Here is a 26,653-nt window from a genome sequence, read left to right as displayed (position 1 = left end):
TAGTGTCTCTCTGCAATACCTCTGCTTTTCATCTAGAACCCAATTAGACATTTGTTACATTGCCTCACTGGCATTTTTCATGTTTCTTAATTTCTCTTTTATATTACTTTGATCTCTTTTATAGTATTTTATCTGTTTCTCTTATTACATTCTAGATTTCTTCAGATATCTTCCTGTTCACTAATTTTCTTTTCAGCTTTGTCTGATCTGTTTAACCTATTCATTTTTTATTTCAATTATATTTATTTCTACAATTTCTATTTGAGTCTTTTAAAATCTGCCTATTCATTTTTAAAATCTTATTCTATACTCATACCTTATTATTTCTTTAAACACATTAAATATAATAATTCAATAATTACAATATATAATATCTTTGCGGGTCTGAGTCTGCCATTTCTATTTTTTAATTTGTTAGGTTGTTTGGGTTTCTTTGGCTTCATTTTTGCTGATTTGTGTTCATGGTTGCTTCTTTCCTTGGTTATACAATTTTGTAATCATGAGTACATGTTCAAAAAACTTTATCTATGGGAATTTTTGAGTCCTAAGTTAAAGACATGTTATTCCAGAGAGATTTATATTTGCTTCTGCCAGACATCTTGGGACATTGCCAACCAAGGGTCACTTTATAATAAATTCTAAGCTTAAGGTATCTCAAACACAAGAGTAGTATAAACTTGGGCCTCCAATCTCTGAGGTGGCCAGCACAGGGAAGAATTTTTTCTTCCACTCTGAGTAGAAGTCAAGGTAGAGATACTTTTAGTTCACTATTTCACCAAGAGTGTCATGTGGTGGGTCTAAGCTTTTTACCTCTGATATCTATGCCGACGTGGTCTTAGTTTTTGCTTCTTGGCCCCTATTTAATAACAAAACCAAAGCTCTGAGTTATGGGCAAATGGCAGGTGACTTTAGGAAAATGGGGGATTTTCACCACTGGCTTACTTCTATGGATTTTTACTTTTGCATTATTTTTTGCTTCATACAAATTTGTTTCCAGGTCAGCAATGCATTTAAAAATAAATATTAAATGTTTTACTGATCATTTTTAGGTAGATTAGGGTTTTAGGATTTCTAGTCTGCTGTAATGCTTGAAATAGTCCCCTTTGAGCATGGAGTACTTTTTCACAGTTAGTTTTTAGGAACCTAAAATAGATATCATTATATATTATTTGATGTGTGTGTGTGTGTGTGTGTGTGCGCGTGTGTGCCTTTCATAAGTGCATGTTAAGTTCCTGGAGGAAATGAAACTTTTCTTTTTTCAGTGTTTATCTTTCCCAGACACAGGGTAAGGCTTCGCCTTTGGTCAGCACTCCATAAATGAATGATTTAATTGTCTTATTCTCTTCCCTGGGCTCCCATAGAAACTACGTCTATCAAGGAATACTTATTACGTTGCAACAAATTGTTGGTGTTTCTCCCTACCCAGCAGATTAGAATTTCTTACTGGTAGTCATCTTATTTTATTGTCTTTGCAGATTTAGAGCTTAGTTTAGAGCTTGGCCCATAATAAACACTAAATAAAAGTTGACTCAAAGAAATCATAGCCTTAGTCTCTGAGATTGGCAGGTTAGGCAGGAGAAAGCAACTGTACTCATTTCAAGAATGATACTGATTTCAGTGATTCGGATGGGCTGGGAAAAGCCTGCCAATGCAGAGACAGAGGAAACTGAGTCAGGCTTGATAGTCTCTTTTTATGCTTTCTGGGAGTTTTTACTTTAGGGGCCAGACAGGAAGGAAGAATGGAAAAAGACAAAAAAAACTTCCTTGAACAAAAATCAAAACTTTTTTCTTCCTGCAGTAGTCTCCAATGAATTGCCCAAAAGGAAGATCTTATCCTTCTTCCTTCCACTCATTTTAGGGAAACATATGTTAAATACTTAGCATCTTTGATTATTTTAAGCTCTTTAAATGAGCTTAAGTTGGCAAAGTTGAAATAATAGAGTATGTGGCAGCATGGTGGTTTCCTATAAAACCCCATAAATAGGTATTCTAATCTGAGATCTTCTGTATATCCTGGAAAATCTTCCTAAATGAGGACTGTGAGCACCTTGCAAGTCCTCAGACTTCATCAGCTCTTATTTTGACCTGCTGGAGGTCATTTCAGACCATAGAATCATGGCTAGGGCCTATTCTGACAGGGCCATCCTGATTCCTAATGAGGCTATCTTGAGTTTCACTTTGGGGAGTCCAGACTGCTGGAACGGAGACCACTCCCTTTTCCGGAATGCTCCCTTTGGGCATATCAGCTCCAGCATGTAGCCTGTGGCAGCCAAACATGTAACTTGCTGGGAATTCAGTAATACTTTCCTTGACCTGTTGGCTTTAAAGTTTGCTTTGATGCCCTTTGCCTTTTATTCCTTCATCTGTTCCAGAAGTTCCACCACATAGCCTGACTTCACTTTTGTTCTTTGTTCTGTAATTCTCTATCTCTGAAACAGAAATAACCATCTTTCCTGTGACCTGCCTCCAAGAGATAATGTGAAGCAGTGCTTTGAACACATCAGAAGAAACTATGCTAAATAATTTCAAAAGTAAAGGGATTAGTCATTTTTTTTCTTAAAATTCTTATGGATTGTCATAAAACATACCGATATAGCCTAACAACCTCTGTTCTGTAAAGCCCAAAAACATGAGGAATGTAAGAACTTGATATCAAACTTCAATTCCAATGTCACTTCCTCCAGGAAAATTTTCTGACCCCTCTCACTCTCTAAATCTAATACCTGCTGTTTAAAATTATAAATGTTGGCATTTATAAAACTCTTACTATAAGCCAGACACAGTGTTAATGCTTTATATGCAAAGCCATGTTTCCACTCATTTATTTCCTATTAAATATAAATATTTAAAGTATATCCTCTGTGCCAAGCTTTGTGGTGAAATGAGTTTACGGTGATGAAAAAGATATGATCCTCACCCTCCTTGAGCTACAGTCTAGGGAGGAAGATAAATATTGTATATATACAGAAGATAGAATTAAAATTATGACAAGTACTGTGTAAGAAAACAACAGGCAGGTAGGAAAGAAAAACAGAAACGTGAATAGAACTGATACGCACTTTGAGATCAGGAGAAAGATGCTTTAGCTGTGACCTGTGAAAAGATATTTAGGCTGAAATCTCAGAGATGAGTCACCATTAGTTGGTGGGAGTTGGGGTATTAGAGCATTTCAGAAAAGGAGTCAGCATGTCCTAAGGCCCAAAGTAGGGAAAACTTGGTATATTACAGGACACAGAGAAAGTGTGGCTGGTGTGTAACAAGTAAAGGAGAGGGTGGGAAAGATGAGACTGATGAGAGGGGCAGAGACTGGAATCTAGCATGATTGCAAGGAGTTTTTATTTTATTCTAAGTGATTTCATAATAAGTAGATCTCATTAAATCAAAACATCTTTTGAGATGAATACTACTGTTGTCTTCACTTTACAGATAAGGAAACTGAGACCTGAGAGACAACGTAATTTGCCTAACATCACACAGCTAGTGAGGGATATGGGTAGTATTAGAAACCAGACTTCAAATACCCATGTTTGAGCTCTTAAAAAAATTACGCTGAACCACCTCTCTACATTGCCAGAGGATCTTATGCAAATCACCATTATAACATGTACCGTCACTGTATTTCAGTACTTACATCACATAATAGCACTATGTTTTAACTGATTATTTATCTTTATCTTCCTGCAGACTAAAAGCTTCTTAAAAGCAGGAACCAGATCTTATTTGACACACTGCCTTGAACATAGTAGGGCCATACTCTTATTGTATGAATGAACACTCAAGTATGTAAAGTAGGACAGACATTGAGCTAATCAAATCCATGTCTCTAAGGCTTATCCTTTAAAAAAAAAAATGTTTAGGGCAACAAAGAAGATAAAGTCAGGAAAGACTTTTTAGCCAATCTGTTATGAATATCTGTAAAATATTAAATATAATTTAACCTGTTCTTTGTTTTCTTCAGGGAGGTCATGGAGAATGATTTTCTTATTCTCATGAATAGATTTTTAAAAAGTGATATGGTTTCAGGGCACTTTAACAGGAAACCAACACATTTTAAAGTGATTTTTTGTGTTATTCTTTCAAGGTACTGTTTCACCCCATGGAAGGAGTCTGCCCATAATGGTCGCAACCTATGCTAGAAAATAAAAACTCAAATTGTACTTTATAAAGCTAGTTTTTTCTAGCACTATTAATAACTGATTAAGTAAACATATTATAACCATATTGCCATTTACTGGAGCCATACTAAATGCTCTCTAGATAATTCTGCATTCATTTATTTTATTAATAAATTTAATTAAATTTTTATTGAGTGATTATTATGTGCCAGGCACTCTTAGTCTCAATCATAGCTAACAAGGAGTTGATACACTCTGAAGATTTCATGCTATTCTTGAACAAAGGATTTTATTCAGCTGCAGGAATTAATCAATATGATATTCATTCATCGAGTCATGATGACCTATGACAAAATGGGCTCAGAGTATCCCAGAATGGAAAAATTCCAGAAAGATTCTGCCACAAGTAACTTTCTATGTTTCTCAGCCAATGTCTCAGGAGATTCTCTTCTAAGACTTCAAACTTGGCTCTGTGCTGCTTTCTTCCTTTCCTCCCCAGTGGCTCTGAGTAGGGGGTGCTGAAAAAAGCCTAAGCTCAGAGAGGCAGTGAGGGCAGAAAATTTATTTTATTATATGTCATGAAATGTAAATATATACATTCATTACTCCAGTTAGCTTGGAGCAACTTATTACAAGGTATTATATTTTCCTTCTATTTCTCACCTCATTCCTGACCCCAGAATGAAATGGAGAACTGGAGATTTATTCTCTCATTCTCTCTCTCTCTCAATCTCTCTCTCTCACACACACACACACACACACACACACACACAGACACACACACACTCTCCTTCTATCAGTGAGGAGGACAGGCCATCTCTTTGCAGTTTCTCCCTGTGTTGACCTCAAGGTTAAGTCTCACTACCCTGTCAAAGAGCTTCCTAACTTCTTGAGCTGGAGTACCTTTCAGACTCTCCAGAACTCCTCCTTAGAGATATGGCTCCCTTTCCTAGATAATTTCTCTCTACCAAGGCATGTCCTTACACACCTATTCCTTTGATTTCCTTTGATCACATTTCTAGCTGATTTGCCTGTGCTCTGCTGTTGTATTCCTTTCTGAATCCTGCTTTGGTGACTCAAACACACAACAAACTATTTTGTTTGTTTGACAATTTTTTTCCTGAGGCCTTGCCCTAAATCCCAGCCACCAGTTCTGAGATAATGTAGAAATCATATTTACATGCCTGACTTCTATATGTTCTAAGACCCCACATCTACATGTAATAAATAGCCATGCTTTCTTTATAATAAAATATGCATACACAATCTGTATATAGAGTAACCTCCTCAATAGATTGGAGACAGTTGTAAGTCTTCATCTGAACTTGAAAAACACATGACAGAAACTGTCAATTACCTGCTCATTTCATATCCTTGGGGTTAGAATGTGCCCAAATAAAAAATACCTTTCCCAGCCTTTTCTATAGAGGGAAATATTGCCAATATGAAAACAGGAGCACTTACATGTCTTTGAACAGCACTTCCAGAAGAACATGTTTTGCCCTCCTGCTCCTTCCCGTTTCCCTTCCTGCTATTTAAGCACCTGAAGCACAGATGGTGTGACTGAGCAGCCATCCTGTGACCTTGAGAGTGTCAATCTTCTAAGATTTTGGCAGGGCAGAAGGACAGGAAGAGTGTGAGTCCCTGGAGCTTCATGAGGCAACCACAAGGACCCTGGACTGCCTACCACAGGACTACATTTATTTAAGCCAATGTAGTCAAAGCTTAAATGAAATTCCCAGTGTGTGTGTGTGTGTGTGTGTGTGATTCCTAATTGATACGTGTATGGGTATGTGTCTCTTTGTATGCAAACAAACATATTTATTGTCATATGGACTGAGCACTTGCGTACTTTTTAAGGATTACATGAAAAAAATCAACATAAAATACTTGGCACAGAATACGACACAGAGCAAGGAGTCTATAAACATTAACTACTATTTCCTTTAATCTTCTCAACACCCGCAGGAGGCATGCAGGATCATTCTCATGTTACAGGTGAGGAAATGCAGTCTTAAAGGGGGTAAGTACTAAGACTTGATTCATGCCATTAGCAAGCAGCAGAGTCAGGATTTGAACCCGAGTCTACCTAATTCTAGAACTCCAAGTCCTAAAGGCAAGGTACACTGCCTCATTCAGCAAGGCATGGAATCCCAGTGAAGAGAAGTCAAGCAGCCATCCTGTGTGCTGAGGAGGGGGTTTCTCTAACAAGGAGTTAGAGGAAAGAACATGAGTTGAGCCTGAAGGTCCCCATGCAAAGTCTCATGTCTGCCACTTGCTGGCTTTGTCATCTTGGACAAGTCATCTCTGCTCCCTAGGCCCCATTTCTGTTATCTTTACAGTGAAGAGATTGACTTGATTCTGTCTATGGTTCTTTCCAAATCTAGAATGTCATCGATTAATGATTCTCTATAGTCAGTTTATTGAAATAGTACTGCAAAACAAAACCTGATTTTGAGGTGTGAATAATATATTTTGGTCTCTGTGAAGTCCTTTTTTCTAGATACTTTTTGATTCCTCTTTTTTCTTCTGATAACAGACATTTTGTCAGTCTCTGATAAACTTTTAGAAAGAATTGCCTGTATTCATGCATGGTAGGAATAAGCAATGCGGAGAACAAAGGAAATGAGCAGAGAGGCAAGAGGTAGAAAGGGCTTCGTGTTTAGGAGATGGGGTAAAAACAGAGAAGCAGCATATTGCCAGAGAGGTACACAGTGTTGCTGTGTCTTGAGTTCTGCCTTAGTGTCTTCTTGGTTACTTTTGTACTCTTGCAGGCAGTTGCCAAAAGATGAGCCCTTGACTGCAGTAGCGCAGACAGAATTTTGAATTAGAGAGGCCTGGGTCTCAATTTCAACCCTCCCATTGCTAGCTCAGTGACCGTAGACTTTACCCATCCATTTGCTGTGTGACTTTAAATGAGTTATTCGACTTCAGTTGCTCATTTACAACCTGAGGTTAGCAACAGTCTTCACTTCTAATGATTGTTGTCTAGTGTATGTAGAAGCTTAGAACAGTGCCAGTGTGTAGAAGCTTAGAACAGTAGACTCTACACAAAAGTTGAGTTGTTTGTGCATAAGTCCTATTTAGGTGTTGAGAAAATCTACAAATTCAAAGTTTAAAGAGTATATTATTGCTGTCGTATTTTATGTGGCCAGAGGAGTCTTTGCTAGCATTTCATAAATGCCCCTTGCTAAATTAGCTAAAACTTCTGAGACGGGCATCACAGGCTTCAAGATTTGTAGAGTCTAGTCTGGTAGCAGTTTTGTGGTTTTCTTTTTAATGATTATTTTAGTAGTAGCTTGTTGTTTGCTTAGTTCTGAAAAGCAAACTCCACTCAAAGACTCACTGTTACACCATTCAAATTTATTTTAAAGTAATTTGTAGAAAGACATGAGTTGGGAATTTGTCAAAGAAACTTGCAGAGTCTAGGCTGGGGCACTTCACTTGGAAAGTGTTAGCCAAGATCCAGATAAGCCAGCTGGCCTCAAGTTCAAATTATAACATTTTCTTCTCTTATGTAGCTTTGAAATATCTAAATATTTGGATTAAATACATCAGGATTACCATAAGCACAAAATACTGATCCATCATGCTAAATAGTGAGAATTGTTGCCATTCCTGTATGTCTCATATCACATAATGTAAATTTAATTAAAGCTAAATTTTTAGAAACTAGACCTTTTAGAAAGGAATCTATGGGGTGCTTTCACCCAGGCTATTTCTTTTGAAGGGCTACTGGGCAGCTGTTAGTTTCAAATAAACCCAATACTAGATTTGCAACAGATGTTCCTAAAACAGAACAAATAAGAGAATTACTGAATTTCTTACAAAGACAGATTAAACCTAAAAAATAATTGAGATCTAGCAAGGCAGTCATTAACACGAGGAATGAAATTAAGCATGTTACAAAGAATAATTCAAATGTTTTTCAACTAAGAGGCAAGAGGAAGAGCTGTTTAGTCAGTTTTGTTTTTCCTTATTCATCCGTTCAACAGACACTTATTACTGAGTTTCATTTGGTGCTATTCCAATTTGTTGCCATCTTCTTAAATTATATACATGGGAATGTTAAAACTACAGCTTGTCTGCACTAATGCATTTTATTAAGTAAAATTTCACCATGCCATGGAATCATCATTGCAGAAGTTCATGGATTCACAGCCACAATTTATTTAAGGTTTTCTCATTTCCATATAGAGGATTTTTTCTGTATAATGTTTCAATGTTACTTTAATAGAAAAATCTCAAAATAGTGAAATAGCAAAATTCACTAATAGCAATTTACGAATAGCAATTCACTAAGCAACATTCACAAAATAGTGAAATAGCAAATCTCAAAATAATAGACACTAGGTATCTGAGAGTAGAAGAAACCGAGATTTCTCTTTTACTTTATCCAACTGTATTTAAATTTCTCATTTACTTGTCTATAACCTCCACCAGATTGTAAACCTCCATAGCTCAGTGACCTTGTTTGCTCTTTCAATATTGTCATCTCAGTTCTTAATATAACAGTTGGCATTGAGGGAACACTTAAAAGAAGAAGAAATATTTGCTGAAAATTATAGAGGAACACAGGCAGGTATAAAGGCAGATAATAACTCATTTTCTTCTCTGCTCATTTGCCAGGTGATAGACGCCCATTGTATACAAATGATGGAAAGGGATCTAAGGGTTATAGTTTAATTAATTTAATTAACTCCAAATCTAGTATAGTTCTCAATTTTTTGTCCTAAATGCAAAGAAGACACACCTATTCTTACCTACCACTTGCCTCTGAAACAAAAACCTAAACTATTAACTCACTAAATAAACATGTAAAAAGGCCCAGATGTAACTAATCACCTATTGCTAATGTAAAACAAAACTGAAATTTGTCTTCTTTTTATCACTTCTCGGCCTTTTGGCTAAGACTAAGTGTGTCTTCTTTTAAATATTTCAGTGGATGGCTATGTGGCCATAGGGTTGGTCATCTCTAGTGATTGAGTGAGATGCAGCATGAAGATTTAGAATATGAGGCTGATGCGTGGATCCTTCACTTTCTACTTGGCTGACCTTAGGCAAGTTATGTAAACAGTGTAAAACAGAGACAATTATGGTCCCTACCTCATAAGGTTGTTGTGAGCATTAAATGGTTTAAATACGTAAAATGCATAAAACAAATGCATAAAACACTGATATGTATTTGTTATCATTACCAATCTCATCGTGATTACTTCTGTATCTTAACTGACCCTTCTGGCTGTTTAGATAAAACCTCAATTCTATCTGGAGCCCTAACAACAGTACACCAACCCACGTTCCACCATGAAACTCTCTTCCATGAGGCAAGGTTTATCAGATAAGACTGCATGGACAAAAAGGCAAAAAGAAGTCTGACTTTCTATTACTCTTTCAGAAGAGGACCAGGTCACATCTCTTATTTCCACAAGAACTACCAAAATATCCTAGCTACTAGAAGTTGCTTTAGGGAGTGAAATGGGGGCTGAGAGTGGAAATGGTGCTGCAGAAAGTATAGAAGACAATCTAATAGAATTCTGTGTGTTTTCTAATTATATCAACGAACTGATTGCAATACGTGATTTATTCATTGCAAAAAAAAAAGAGCGTTTTATGGCTAGAGCATGAGATAGAGCTTAAAAGAATGAGATAAAGTCATGCTCATTTATTCCACTTCCTTTGAGTTTCTAGAGAAAACTTCGAATTTAAAAAGTATGGTGAACTAAATATTTTCAATAGCCGTTGAACAATAAGATCCTAAATGCTGAATCAAATATAAAATTTTATTTTAAATGCATTGCTGGGAATATACGAAAACAAGAAAAATCAAGCTCCTACCCTTCCCAGGCCCAAAATACGGAGAAAACAAACCAAAAAAGGTGAGGATACCCTGAGACACAATGCCTTTCCTAGAAATGAGAGATAAGAGTCTTTATTCTGAGCCAGTGCCTTTTAAAATAAAACCTAAATAGAAAATTCATAGATTATGAAAGACATCTCAGAATTAATAAAAAATAGGAATCACTAGAATGCTTTTGCTTGTTTTATCTCTGCAAGTCTCTCAATATTTATTGCATCATCCAATACTCTGAAAATTGAGGGTATGTGTTGGGTAGATTAACTGTTTGTACAAAGCTCAATGGAATGTTAAAGGAACAAAGATGGTGCCTACAGGTGTGGTTGATGACATACCACCAAGAAAATGTAGAGGTTAAGAACTCAAAATTCTTGGGAGCTTGTTTCTGCCAAGGAATGTGGGTGCAGTATTTGGAACTGCCAAGTTATGCAGCTGAGAGGTCTAAGGTTGACTTCTAGTTCAGTGTGATAACAACCTCATAATAAAATCCCAAGTTTTATCTATGAGACTCAGAATGCTTATGGATAACCAAATGCAAGCCACTTAAGGTTTCCCTTTACCTCTTAACAAAGTGAGCTTTCATCCAATTTGCATATCTCTATTTTAACAATGTAAACAGCTTCACAAAATCAATTGCTATATTTTCATTCTATTTTTACTATATTTAATATGCTGGCCAAGTGAGGTGGCTCAGGCCTGTAATCCCAGCACTCTGGGAGGCTGAGGTGGGTGGATCACTTGAGGTCAGGAGTTCGAGACCAGCCTGGCCAACATGGTGAAACCTCATCTCTACTACAAATACAAAAATTAGCTGGGTGTGGTGGCGCACACCTGTAATCCCAGCTACTCGGAAGGCTGAAGCAAGAGAATCACTTGAACCCAAGAGGCGGTGTTTGTAGTGAGCCAAGATGTCACCACTGCACTCCAGCCTGGGTGACAGAATAAGACTCTGTCTCAATAAATAAATAAATGAATAAATATAGTTTTGTATCTATATGCTGGATTTGATTATTGATTAATTATGGATTTGATCCTTGTTTCACAATGTATCATGTAAAGGTAGCACCATTCCTTATTTCTCTTTGTACATATTTGAATCTAACACACTGATTTGCACATAAAAGGTATTCAAAAAGAGTTATTGATCTAGAAGACTTTAAGATGCTCTTTCTGAAATAACAGTTTGAGTCAATGTGCATCTTTAATCTAGAAATTTTCTTTCTTGTCTATCCACAGTTATCTCTTACTTTCTTAGTCACAGCACTTGATTGCATTGTGACAGTAAATGCATTAAATTGTATCTAAAGACAGAAAGTAAAATATGGAGAGCCAATAAAATTTCAAAAGTTTAGTGAGGCACAATGGGCCCAATTCAAGAGAGAGGCTGAGCAAGTTAAAGGCTTTGTTGGGAGCAAAGTGTGCATTCATATACCAAACTCCGGCCAAGGTAATTACCTGTTTTGGACAGGCACACTATTCCCCGGAGGCTGCTTCACTCACTCACCCTGACTTGACACAACTTTGGATAAGTTCCAGTATAAATATTCCCACAAAAAATCAGGCAGAGGGAAACATCTCAGTGTTTTTTAAGAATAAAGGGGTCTGACTCTCAGTTTTACATCGCTTTATTTTTGCTGATCAGCGCCCAGCACACTGACCTCTGCATTACTCATCAGCCTTACTGCATTACTCAGGCGCAACTGAAAAGAGACCACACTACCGCTTCCATACCACCTTCTGAGTTCCCTGCCAAAATTTACTTCTTCTTTAACTTGGAAGTCTCAAATGTTCTCATTTAATGTGTTGATGACATCACACTTTAGGGTGGTATGGCTGGTGGGACATTAAATAAATTACACTTTATAAGGTGCCTAATGTGCTAATACTGGGAGGGCTAAGTTGAGCCCTCTGCCATCAAAGTTCCTATCTGGATCTCAGAAATGAACCAAGAACCTTAGAGAAAATTCCTCCCTGTTAACTTATTAAGCATATTTCACCACTGTTCTTCAGACAAAGAGGAAAATATTAGGTTACATAGTATTTATTGTGTGTAAGACCACACACAAAAATACACACATAATCTTACTTTCTAGAAGATGAGCAGAAGAAGAGAGGTTTTCATTTTTGAATTTAAGGAGATGAGATTGAGATCTTCTATATCAGAAAGTTTAAAGGGACATCGTTGCATGTCTTAGTCCATTTAGACTGCCATGACAAAATACCTTAGACTGAGTGGTTATAAACAACAAAAATCAATTTCTCATAGTTCTAGAGTCTGGAAAGTCTAAGATCAAGGCACAGCCAGATGAGGAGAGGGCCTCATCTGGTTCATAGATGGCACCATCTAGCTGTGTCCTCCCATGGTGGTGGAAGGGGCAAGGCAACTCTCTAGAGCCTGTTTTATAAGGACACAAATCTCATTCATGAGGGTTCTGTCGTCATGACCTAATCACCTCCCAAATACCCCATGTCCTAATACCATCACACGGATAATCAATCAGGTTTTAACATATTAATTTGGGGAGGACACAAACATTTAGACCATAGCATTGAATTAACTATAGATGTGTTAAGTAGTTATATTAACATGGTACAAACAACTTCAGTTTAACATCACTAGTGATTCCACGTGGATACCATGTACCTTCTTATATCATGTGATAAGGAGGACATTTTGCCTCTGTGGTGTTCTTTCCAAAACCCCATAGCTCCATTCTAATCATGAGAAAAATATCAGAAACATCTATATTGGGGGACATTACACCAGATAGTTGGCCAGTATGCCTCAAGGTCATCAAAAACAAGGAAAAACTAGGAAACAGTCACAGACCAAAGGAGACTGGAGAGACATAGCAACCGAATGTACTGTGGTATGCTGAAATGGATCCTGCAAACAAGAGACAACATTGGTAGAAACACTGGTGAAATTCACAGAGAATCAGGAGATTACTATTTTTAAAAACTCAGGATGGCCTTTAGTGGGGACTGTTCCAAAACAATCGGAAGTAAATAAGGTAAGCATACATATAAGAAGTTTTGAGAGGGGAAACATAATACTCTTTTTTGGAATCTACTTCAGTAATCAATTTTAGCTATCATGAGAAGCTTGGATATCTTACCTATTCATTCATTCATCTACTCATTCACTTAGCAAAATAAGTACCTGCCATGAGCCAGGCCCTCCCTTGGGTGCTAGGGAGACAGTCATTAAACAAGACAAACCAGGTCCCTGCCCTCATCTATAACATATCTCCTTTTTGGAGCCAATTTGTCTTCCTTTATCATCAGTAGAAACAGAAATATTGTTTGTTATGCTTGGGCAGCCATACAAAATACCACAGACTGGTGACTTAAACAGTAGAAATTTATTTTCTCACAGTTCTGGAAGCTGGGAAATCCAAAGATCAAAGTTCTGGCCAATTCAGTTGCTGGTGAGGGCTCTCTTCCTGGCTTGCAGACAGCTGCCTTCTCACTGTGTCCTCACATGGCTTTTCCTCAGTGCATACACACAGAGGCAGCAAGGGAATGAGTTCTGTGGCGTCTCTTCTTACAAGGACACTGATCCTATCGGATCAGTGCCCCACACTATGACTTTATTTAATTACTTATTTACTCTAAATACAGCCACACTGGAGGAGAGAGCTTCAACATGTGAATTGGGGAGGATACATACATTCGGTCCACAACAAATTAAAAAATACGTAAGATGAACCGTTGAACAATCCAAACCTCAGGCTGAGTAAGACTTGAGTAACTCAAAAAGCAGAAGGCAGGAAATCTTAGATCCCTTCTTATTTCTGGGTTTTTTTATACACCCTGGAGAGTGTTGAGAAGTGCAGTAAAGTCTGCCTTTCACACAATTTATAGAAACTTCTGTTTCTGCTATAAGCTAGAGCCAGATAGCACAAAATTGCATAAAAATAGGAGACAAGTCACCTGAGCATTTTTTTATGCTCAACAATAATATAAAGTTGGAATTATCATCTAATTTGAGGTTTGCTTCAATTGCCTCACTTTAAACTACACACATATTCCATTTCTCAAAATTTAATTCTATTTCTAATGCTGCTTTCATTCACTGAGAGGAGAGGGAAGGAAACTAAATCTGGATAAGGCAAATGCAACATAGATTTGGCTTATAAAAAACTTGGGACATATCCAAATCCAGGAAAAATTAAAAGGAAAACAAAAATCAACATGAGAAAATTGAAATGCAAAGCTTACCTCTGAATCTAGAACATTCCCAGGCTGACACTGACAATATTGCCAGAAAGTTTTATCATAAAGATATGAAAAAGTTTTTACAATGGCTGTGACAGTGACCAGCATTCACACTGTATTTGCCCTAAGGTGCTCTTGTATTTTCTGAGAAATACTTTAAATTTGATAATTAATTTAATGTGATAAAGAATTTTGATGTGAATTAGTGCTATAATCATAATAGTATTTACTATATCTTTTTAAATACATAAAAGCACTGTTTATTTGCAATAGGATTGAGATTTACCTCATTCTTCCACATCGCTTTCCTTCTCCCTGTTAAACAGGCGGGCACAGTTCCCAGACAGCAAATTGTGGCAGCTATCTTTTTTTTCCAGTAGCATCTGGTGTTTTGGCAGAAAACTCGTTGGGATAATCTTAAATATGGTTAGTTTTCTTTCCCAAATCTTTTTTTTTTTCCTTCAAACACTGAAAGAAGTTGAATTTTCATTATTTTCAGAACTGAGTAGAGAAGCGCTCAGGAAGCATTTTTTAAGGTAATATATCCTTAAACTCAGGAAAGAAAATCATTCTGGGAAATAGCTAAGAAGGGAGCTCTAGTATTAATTCCTTTAAAAAAAATCTAATTTTCCCAGGAGCACATGAACATGAATTCTACCTTGCTCATTCTGTCTGTCCCATTCTCCAATTTTCTATGAGAACCAAAAGCTGAAACAAAATCAATATCAATTTGCTTTGACTTTTCCAGAATAGAACTAAGAATTCCTTCTTTTTTCCCTGAAATAATTCCAACTCCCAACCTCAAAATAAGCTCCAGGTATCTTAGGGGTTCACATAAGTAATGCAGTAAACAAGGCTCAATGAAGGAGCAAACAAAGATCTCTTACTTGAAAGAAAAAAAAAAAAAAACTGCAAGAAAGCCGGATTTTGCGGAGCTTCTTGGAGTTTGGTCTTTAAAATAAGCACAGAAGGCTTTCATAGACTATAATTGCATGACAAAAATTGTGTTCTCAAAAGATTAATCTGGCTGCAGTGTGGGGAAAGATTGGAAGGAAACAGACTTAGGGCAGCAACCAATTCAAACCAATTCAAAGGTCCTAGTGGCGATTCAGAAGGCTGAGGCAAGGGAGTCACAGAGGCAGTGGAAGATGGGAGAACAAGTAAGGTATATGTATTTTTTTAATAGAAGGAGAAGATGCTTCTGAGGTCAGGCCCACCCCTGCAACTGCCTGGGTTGACAGCCCCTGCCCTTCTCCTGTGGATGCCGTATGCAGAAGGCACAGTCAACGTGGCCTCCACCCAGCCTCTCCTGCAGGGAACGCCACACTGCCCTGAGAATGTTGTCTCCTACTCTACTCCTCTAAATAGTTTTGCTTTTCCGTTAATGTTTTTAAAAAATAATGGTTTCCCTAATCCACTTTATTCTTACAGTTTTAATTTAATTTTTATTTTTCTTCTGTGGCCTTTTTAGTTCTGACTTCCTGTTCCAAATCCTTAATCCCAAGGATTGGTCTGTTTTTAGCTTTTCATCTCACAGGCTTTAGCCTTTTAGCCTAAACCATTATAGCTTTTACTGATGTTTTAACCTTTTATCTCATTGGCTTACAGTATTTTATCCTTTATTTTTAAAATCTCATTTGTTTTGTATTTTTTAACTCTTAACCTTTTATCTTCATGCAGATTTTAAATTTCTTATTTTAGCTTTCATATCATTCCCTTTTAGCTTACTTTTTCCCCTCTTTTTAAATTTTAACCCCCACTTAACCAACTTCCCTTTTTATTTTTCCTCATTTTTAAAAAAAATTTATATTGTTTCCTGGCTTTAGCATATGTTTATAATGAACTTCAAGTTCATTATAAAAATGCTTAAGTCCTCAAACATCCCTAATTATGGTAGCATGGGAAGGACCCAAACCACCATAATTAGGGACAACTGAGCCCTTCTTCCTCATCCTCCTTTCCATCCTCTAGCCAGCTTCTCACATCTCCACCTATATAAAAAATGCCTTTCTGGTGCCCCAATGCATTTTCTAGCCTTTGTAAGACTGGATATTAAAAATGAAAATAAATACATAACTTATTAATTAATGAAATGGGAAACCGTATTTTCAAATCTGTGACCTCTAACATATACAACCTGTGAATTTTGGGCAAGTGAGTTGCCTGTCTAACGCCCCTGAGACTTGCCTTATGAGGGGGAAGGTGATGTTGAAACTCTGCACAGGAGAAAGCAAAGTAGATGGCCCTTGGTCATGCTGTTTGCACCACTTACAAATCTCACCTTCTTCTAATATACTTCTTTCCAGGTTTATCGTCTTCTCAACAGATTCCTAAAGTACTCTTCTTCCCCCATTCTAAAGGATGAGGATAAGCTGCCCAAAGTGGAAGTTATCACAAATAGAACTTCTAAAAACATAATCTAATGTGCTCCTACTGGCTACCTTTTTTTCTCATGATCCACACTGGAAAACCTCAAGACAATAAGAGGCCCATTTCTCCTACATATAATGGGTGTAAGTTTCTCTCAAAAAGCTTTAGAGGCACAGCCGAGATTGGTTTCTCTAAGCTTTTTCCCACCTTCTTAAGGAAGAAGGACTGAGTCTCCAATGGCTACATCGTAAGAGCTTCACCTCTACCTCATGCACTGTCACCTCATGGAACTCCTACTGGGTCCCCATCTAAGATTCCGCTAAGAGCCACTCTCTTCTGAGAACCAATCCTGACCCATTGTTTTATAAGTGGATTACCTGTAAGTCCTTTCCTGCCTCAGGAAGTAGCATGGCCTCCAAACTCTTTCTACATGCTGGGTAGGACAAGAGTCACCCTCCTCACAATTTCACTTGAGAATATTCCTTATTTTGCTGAGTACCATGTCTCAACCTACCACAGTGACCTGGTAAAAAAACAAGCAAACAAAAACCCAGCCGACTCAACTGACGCAGGAACTGGCTAAACATGCTCTACCTCAAACAGGATACTTTTCAATGAGTACAACCTTAAAGGGTCATGTACATAATTTCTGTAGAAGCTACTGAAGCAGATATGTCCTGCCAAAACAAGAGAGGACACCAAGAAAGGACTATACAGAATCCAAGAAACAGGGAACCCAACCCAGGAGAATAGTGGGAAGAACCACAGAATGGTGGCCCAGGGGAGATTTTATGGCAACCACTGGGCAGCAGGCCTGGAGAGCAAAAGGCTCAGATCAGAGCAGAAGAGTGCTCCAGGAGGGGCATCTTCCAAAAGGAGAAGTTGATGGGATTCCTGATGTAGTGGATGTATTAAGAGAATACTAACACTTCTGATAAAGATTTTGGGGAACAATTAGTGATAAGTACATAGAAAAAGAAGCAGGTATCAGAGAAGACAGGTATAATGTTCAGAAAGGACAAAACCTTTTTAAGAAAAAAGTAAAACTTACCATAGAATCCTATATGTCTCATCTGTGAGTTATATTTGCATGATCCTAATAATGTGAATTCATAATACTGAATATCGATCTAACCAAAAATAATTCTATATATCATAGCAGTAATTCAATGGATAATATCAATAAATGGTGATGTATGTTATCTAGAAACATGGAAGAAAACACCAAAAGAAACAGTTTAAACAGTTTAAAATAGTTGTCTCGGTGGAATAAGAATCAAGTATGTGATGTAGAGAGGGAAAGAAGACTGCAGTGTTTTGTTCAAAATAAGGGAATTGTATTAGTCCATTTTCACACTGCTGATAAAGATATACCAGAGACTGGGAAAAAAAAGAAATTTAATTAACTTCCAGTTCCACATGGCTGCTGAGGCCTCAGAATCATGGCAGGAGACGAAAGGCACTTCTTACATGGTCGCGGCAAGAGAAAATGAGACAGATGCACAAGCAGAAACCCATGAGAAAACCATCAGATCTTGTGAGTTACTCACTACCATGAGAACAGTATAGGGGAAACTGCCCCCATGATTCCAATTATCTCCCACCAGGTCCCTCCCACAACACATGGGAATTATGGGAGTACAATTCAAGATGAGATTTGGGTGGGGACAAAGAGCCAAATCGTATCATTCTACCCCTGGTCCCTCCAAATCTCATGTCCTCACATTTCAAAACCAATCATGCATTCCAAACAGTCTCCCAAAGTCTTAACCCATTTCAGCAGTAACCCAAAAGTCCACAGTCCAAAGTCTCATCTGAGACAAGTCTCTTCCACATGTGAGCCTGTAAAATCAAAAGCAAGCTAGTTACTTCCTAGATACAATGGGGGTACAAGTATTGAGTAAATACAGCCATTCCAAATGGGAGAAATTGGCCAAAATGAAGGGGTTACAGGGCCCATGCAAGTCCAAAATCCAGTGGGGCCATCAAATTTTAAAGCTCCAAAATGATCTCCTTTGACTTCAGGTCTCACATCCAGGTCATGCTGATGCAACAGGTGGGTTCCCATGGTTTTGGACAGCTCCGTCCCTGTGGCTTTGCAGGGCATAGCCTCCCTTTCAGCTGCTTTCAAGGGCTGGCATTGAGTGTCTGTGGCTTTTACAGGGGAATGGTGCCAGCTGTCAGTGGATCTACCATTCTGGGGCCTGGAGGACAGTGGCCCTCTTCTCACAGTTCCACTAGGCACTGCCCCAGTACGGACTCTGTGCGGGGGCTTCAACACCACATTTCCCTTCCACACTGCCCCGGCAGAGGTTCTCCATGAGCACCCCACCCCTGCAGCAAACTTCTGCCTGGGCATCCAGGTGTTTCCATATATCTTCTGAAATCTAGGCAGAGGTTCCCAAACCCTGATTCTTGACTTCTGTGCACTCGCAGGCTCTATACCATGTGGAAGGTGCCAAGGCTTGGAGCTTGCACCCTCTGAAGCCATGGCCTGAGCTCTACATTGGCCCCTTTTACCCATGGCTGGGGCAGCTGGGACACGGGTCACCAAGTCTCTAGGCTGCACACAGCACAGGGACCTGGGGCCCGGCCTATGAAACCATTTCCTTCTAGGTCTCTGAGCCTGTGATTGGAGGGGTTGCTGTGAAGACCTCTGACATGCCCTGGAGACATTTTCCCCATTGTCTTGGCAATTAATATTTGGCTCCTTGTTACTTATGCGAATTTCTGCAGCTGGCTTGAATTTCTCCTCAGCAAATGGGTTTTTCTTTTCTATCACATTGTCAGACTGCAAATTTTCTGAACTTTTATACCCTCCTTCCCTTATAAAACTTAATGCCTGTAACAGCACCCAAGTCACCTCTTGAATGCTTTGCTGCTTAGAAATTTCTTCTGCCAGATACCCTAAATCATCTATCTCAAGTTCAAAGTTCCACAGATCTCTAGGGCAGGGGCAAAATGCTGCCAGTCTCTTTGCTAAAACATAACCAGGGTCACCTTTGCTCCAGTTCCCAAAAGGTTCCTCATCTCCATCTGAGACCACCTCTCAGTCTGGACCTTATTGTCCATATTGCCATTGGGCTTTTGGTCAAAACCATTCAACAAGCCTCTAGGAACTTCCAAACTTTCCCACGTTTTTCTATCTTCTTCTGAGCCCCCCAAACTGTTCCAATCTCTGTCACCTAGTTTCAAATTCACTTCTACAATTTTCAGGTATCTTTTCAGCAACACCCCACTCTACAGGTACCAACTTACTGTATTAGTCCATATGATAGAGACATACAAGAGACTGGGAAGAAAAAGAGATTTAATTGAACTTACAGTTCCACGTGGCTGGGGAGGCCTCAGAATCATGGCAGGAGGTGAAAGACACTTCTTACATGGCAGCAGCAAGAGAAAATTTGGCAGATGCAAAAGTGGAAACCCCTGATAAAACCATCAGATTTCATGAGACTTATTCACCACGAAAACAGTATGGGGAAAACTGCCCCCATGATTCAAATTAATCTCATGAGACTTATTCACCACGAAAACAGTATGGGGAAAACTGCCCCCATGATTCAAATTATCTCCCACAGACAGGGTCCCTCCCACAACACGTGGCAATTATGGGAATACGATTCAAGATGACATTTGCGTGGGGACACAGCCAAACCATATCAGGAAGGTTGGCAAAGTTTTTGGTAAAGTCAAACACATAGGAAGAACAATCTTCATGCTTGACAAATAAATGAATGAATGAATGCAGAAAACTGTGTAGTAAATATAAATTTACATATAATTTTTTGATTGAATTAAGATGTTAATGTGAAAAGTTCACAGGAATAAATAGAATATGGTAATAATGTCTTGAAGTTAGTTTTCCATCATCCAGAAACAGTCCACCTTGGTAACGTCATCTTCAGTCATTCCCTCTCCATACATCTTACTCCCCTCCCTTTACAAAATACCTGCCCTTATCCTGACATCCCATAAACCTTAATATTTGTGTGCTCTGCCTACCCCACACCTACTGGCTGCAAAGTTCTCCTCAAGCCCCATCCCTTTTCCTATTCTGCACTCCCCACCCTTGACAAAAACCTGGACAACTCCTGCCTAAGGAGTTTATACAAATCAATGATCATTTCAGCCCTGAAGCTTCCCCTCTCCTTCCCAAGCAGAATTAGTCACTTCACCAATCTTGCTGAACTCTAATTATGTATATGTGTTTATATCCCCATGAGTCTGGGTACTCCTCATAGGCAGCCTCTCCATCACAGGCAACTATTTACACCCAGGGGCTACAATGCAGTACATGGAACTTATGTGCTAAATATGAACAGTATTGAATGAATGAACCAGGAAGTCAAGATACAGGTAAAGTGACAAGAAATACACACAGGAAATAACAACAAATCACCAAGCTGGCCAAAAACAACTGACCTCACACAGAACAGTGATGTTTTCTGAAGGATTTACCACTATCATGTCAACAAATTCTGGGATGATAAACATTTTCCTACATTTTTAGCAACTGACTTTTCTAAGCGTACTATGGATATAAATTTTTAAAAATAGTATACTTACTTTTTTAGAACTTAAAAATATTCTTCATATGGTAAGAGAAAAAATAAAAAAACTAACATTTTTTCATGTGTCTTTTGGTTGCATAAATGTCTTCTTTTGAGAAGTGTCTGTTCATATCCTTTGCCCACTGGTTGATGGGGTTATTTGTTTTTTTCTTGTAAATTTGTTTGAGTTCATTATAGATTCTGGATATTAGCCCATTGTCAGATGAGTACGGCCATCAGAGAAATGCAAATCAAAACCACAATGAGGTATCATCTCACACCAGTTAGAATGGCCATCATTAAAAAGTCAGGAAACAACAGGTGCTGGAGAGGATGTGGAGAAATAGGAACACTTTTACACTGTTGGTGGGACTGTAAACTAGTTCAACCATCGTGGAAGTCAGTGTGATGATTCCTCAGGGATCTAGAACTAGAAACACCATTTGACCCAGCCATCCCATTACTGGGTATGTACCCAAAGGATAATATATCATGCTGCTATAAAGACACATGCACACATATGTTTATTGCAGCACTATTCACAATAGCAAAGACTTGGAACCAAGCCAAATGTCCAACAATGAGAGACCGGATTAAGAAAATGTGGCACCATGTATACACATGTAACAAACCTGCACATTGTGCACATGTACCCTAAAACTTAAAGTATAATTAAAAAAAACAACAAAAAAATAACAAGAACTTTTAAAAGTATCTTCAACAGACTAATTGTTACAGTTAATTTGTATGTGTGCATGTGTGCACATGTATAGTATGTGTTCTTTAACTAGCTTCCCAAAAAGTTTCATGAATTGCGCCATTGCACCTAGACTTGCAACTGGGCAAGCGAGGTCAGTGTATATAATGATAGCTGATATTCAACACCTTTTAAATGAGGTTATCCATGTACCTATTGCAATCATGTAAATTTTGCCCTCGATAGTTACCAAGGGCAAGAAGGCGAGCGTTATTTCTCTGTCTATACAAACTTTACTCTGACTTTTTATTAGTCGAAGTCAAAATATTTTCTACTTAAATAATTGCCTTTGTCTTACATTTATAATTCGTTCCTGGCAAAAGAAGATATACTAATTCTCTCCTAATTTCACTTCTCCTTTGCTATTAATTTTATTGGCAGAGGCTAGGACAATGCGTACCCTTCACGTGTACTGTAGATCTGGGCTGCATACTCCAGACACTTCCCACTCCTAAGAGGCTGGACTGACTCCTTCATCCTTCATCAACAAATAGATAAAGATCTGAGTGGAAAGTAGGTGGGAATTTTTAAAAACTAAGTGGCTGGGTAGAAACAAATTCAAGGTTGTATTGATTATGAAGAGTTTTGCCTGAGCAGATCTTCAAAATATTTACAAATTGCCCAGTACTGTATATTTATGTGGCTGAGTATTGACAATTATGTGTTCAGTCAACAAAGACTTCCTGAGAAATTTGTGTTCAGACACTGTGTTAGAAACTAGCATTAAAAATAATAAGATTTTCCCTTGTCCCTATGGGGTTCACAGTCTAGTGAGGAAGACAAACATAAAACAGATAATCACAAATGCTTGTGGTAAGACTTATAATAGATGCATTCATGGGGCACTTAGAAGAGCAGTTAACCCAGTTTTAGGGAATAAACAAATTCTTCCAAAAGAGAATGTTTAAGTTAGGGTCTGAAAGATGAATAGGAAGTTGAAGGCGGGAATGAAGAGGTAGGCAGGAAGTTCTAGAAAAAGGGAACGTTATGTTAAAAAAAAACCTGAAGGCAAAAGAAAAGTCATTTTTAGGGAAAATACAAGGAATTCAATGTGGCTAAAGCACTGGGGGGAAGGGACGGGGAGTCCAGCTCCCTGGAGAAGGAAACAGGCACCTAATGGCGAAGGGTGTGGGCATTCAAACTCAGTTCTGAGGGTGGCATCTTTCCGTAGCACTCATGCATGATCAGATTTGCTTTTCAAAAAACCACCCAACTCCACTGTAAAGAGCAGATAAAGGGGGGAGACAAAACAAACCAGAGCATTTTTCAGTAATCTGAAGAGAAAAGAATGGAGCCCCATGATAGGGGAGAGGAGGCATGAAACTGGAGCAAAAAGAACAGATTTGCAGTATTATCAAGAAAGGAGAATTAGCTGGACTTGGTGACTGTTGCATGTGAGAGAATGAAGGGAAAGGAGGTATTCCAGAATAATTTCCAGGTTGTAGTTTGCAGATCTAGGTCTTCTCTGAGGGAGGAGTCAAGGAGGGATTTAGAGGTTCTGGGAGGTATGCAAGCAGGCATGTTTAATAGATACTCTGGTTCTTGGTCTGGGGCTCCATCCAAAGAGCTTTGGCGGCAGTAGTTAAAGATGGGAATCACCTGCATGTATTTGGCAGCTTAAGCTTCTGGTCCATTGAGGATCAGAGTTGGGGAACTGAATTATGCCCAATTCCAAGGCATTTTGTTAAATTGGTCAAGTTCCTTTCAGTAGGTCCCAGTTGTGCGTATTGTCCCTCCTCAAGTCACAATACAGACACTCAATAAAATACTTTCCCAAAACACCAACAATATTTCCTGAAGGTTTCAGATGGCATTCAGGAACAATGAACTCAAAAAATTCTCCTTAAGTACCCCTTATCTGCCAAGCATTGTGCTAGGTTCTGGGGCTACAAAGATGAATATAACTAAAGCCCTGGCTTCCCAGTGCACACAATGCAGCAGAGTCCAATGGCAATTAATACATAATCAGAGCAATGTAATTAGGACAAACAAGATGCTAAGAGAGCAAGGGGGAAAGCCTGAAACAATCAGGAGAGGACTCATGCAAGTGGAAAACTTTGAGCTGAGTCTGAGGATTGAATTCTTTAGGCAGGTTAGACAAAAGGCTTAGGGCAGAGAAAAGACAAGCATTCAGGAACACAAAACAATCTTGTATATTTTACATTTAGTAAAAACAGAAGGTAGTTCAGGGTGCCTGGAAGAAAGAAAGGTTTAAAAGGTCACATTATAAACTGTGTTGTGTGTCATAGTATGGAGGAGAAAAGCCTGTTGGTAAGTTGGGAAGGTCCCTGTGTAAAATTGTATATGCCTGAACTAAGACAAGGACAGTGAAAATGAACACAGATTTGAGAGAGATGAGAGAGTAGACACAGAGAAATTAGAGATATAAATTTTAGATGTATACTAAAATTATAACTGCACAGCAGCTAGGAAAAATGATCTACATTTATCTTTATTACAATAAGTTTACACTTATAGAAAGTTGGAAATGCTTGGTATTGGGTCTGGACTTTTTAAATTGATGCCAGTGAGGTCAACTACATTCTACTACAGGACCTCCTAGGGCAAGTTGGAACTAATGAACAACAATCTTACAAGGCTGCATGGTGGAGTGTGAATGCATGCATGCATGCAGCAGGGGCTGAATGCATGCATGCATGCAGCATGGGCTATATGCACGGGACTGGGCAGACCTGGGCTTGAAAATTGGCTCCACACTGACTATGCAACTTTGAACTCAAATAAGATCATAATTAAATGATACTAATGAAGATCTTTACTCCTTTGTAACACCAGTGAGAAGGAAAGGATGTGTGTTTGTGCTTGAATGTGTGGGTGGGGGCATGAACATCTCTGTGTGTACTTTTAAGTTGGATACCACAATTATTTTTATTTCTGCAGGGAACTGTCACAGTAATGAACCAGCTTCAAGAGGCTGTAACTGAGAAATGGCTCACACGTCTCTCCCATCATCCCCAGGTGTTTTACGTTACTCAAAACCAATGTCCTTAAGCTCGCCTAGGCTGGTTTCAACTAGTGGATATTTTGACCACCTGAAAAATTGGGGTGATATTGAATATTTCCTTAACAAATAGTTTCTTAATGAAAAATAAACCAAAATTAATTGTATTCTATCTATATGCCATAAGGAGAATAAAAAAAGCTTTTCTGAACCTATGGCAAAGAATGAGTTTGAAAATCTCACTTCAGGCCACCTTTAGACAACATAAATATATGCACATTTTAGAGTTCTTTCAACAAATAGCATCAAATTCCTTTACCAGAACTTACATGTGTACTATCACCCAAACATTCTTTACCTTTCCCAGTGATATGATTTGGCTGTATCCCCACCCAAATCTCATCTTGAACTGTAGCTCCCATAATTCCCATGTGTCATGGGAGGAACCTGGTTGGAGGTAATTGAATCACAGCAGTGGGTCTTTCCTGTGCTGTTCTCCTGATTGTGAATAAGTCTCACGAGATCTGATGGTTTTTATAAAGGACAGTTTCCCTGCACATGCTCTCTTGCCTGCTGCCATGTAAGATGTGACTTTGCTCCTCCTTCGCCTTCTGACATGACTCTGAGACCTCCTCAGCCATGTGGAACTGTGAGTCAATTAAACCTCTTTCCTTTATAAGTTACCCAATCTTGGGTATGTCTTCATTAGCAGCATGAGAGCAGACTAATACACCAAGGAATTTAACCTCATCCTGTCATTAAGATTCTGAAAAGTTACTGATACTAAAAATAAACGCATGCATGCATGCATACATACACACATACATACATTCATGCATACATACACACATTCTTCTGAATTAAGAAACAGGTATGCCTGTTTTGCTGCTACCAGCAGCTTCTCCTCCTCCCTGGCGTTTGCTCTCTTGGTCTTTCATCACTGAAACTGGTGTTTACCCTGGAGCTGACATTTTAATGTCCACCCACCAGGTGTTCACAGTCCTCTCTCCCATGACACTCCTGTAGCAGATGGTGCAAATGGCCTGGCACATATATTCTGATTCATTGCAAAAACCAAACTGCCAGACTGCTGACTAGCTTGGCAAGAAAAGGAGAAAGTTGTTGCTGAAAAAACTATTATGAATTATTCTTCATGTGGTGACTTTGGACTTGTCCCTACTTAAAGATGACTAGAATTTACTTAACTAGATTAAATAGAAGCTTTTAGAGGAGTGCCCTGTTTGCAAAGATAGCTATAGACAGTAGAAACTTGTCCTTACAGAGCAAGGGGCAAACAATAGGAAGTGAAACCAAAATTACATCAAATCCAAGTTGCCTTAAAAAAATTAATTAAATGAGAATAGTAAAAGTTTGGACTGTTTTACTTCCTGATACTATTCCAAAACTCTAATACAAAACTACTTCTTAAAAACACTATTAATAATCTGCACAATTAAATAATATTTACCGAAAACATTTTATAAGTTAGTTACTTTATACAAAGTGCTTCTCATTTTTTGTACCCTTGGAAAGGGCAACTTTGAAAATGTTGGAATTCTACCAGGGAAATCTACACACACCCAGACACACACAGAGAGAAAAAGATTGAAATCTAAATGTTTTCTTTGTATAGTTAGAAACTTAGAATTAGATCTTCAATTTCCCTTTAACACTTCCATTATCTTGCTTTGCTTTTCCTTTGGGTCATTTTGAGGTCTGACGTCTCCTGGCACTTCCAACAGGATCTCTGATGCCTCCTTCTTTAGGTTCAGCCATATGCTTTTCCTACCCTATGACTCAGTCATCAATCCCAGAGTC

The sequence above is a fragment of the Nomascus leucogenys genome, chromosome 11, assembly GCF_006542625.1.
Source record: "Nomascus leucogenys isolate Asia chromosome 11, Asia_NLE_v1, whole genome shotgun sequence".
NCBI classification, from domain to species: Eukaryota; Metazoa; Chordata; class Mammalia; order Primates; family Hylobatidae; genus Nomascus; species Nomascus leucogenys.
This window is presented reverse-complemented; position numbering follows the sequence as displayed.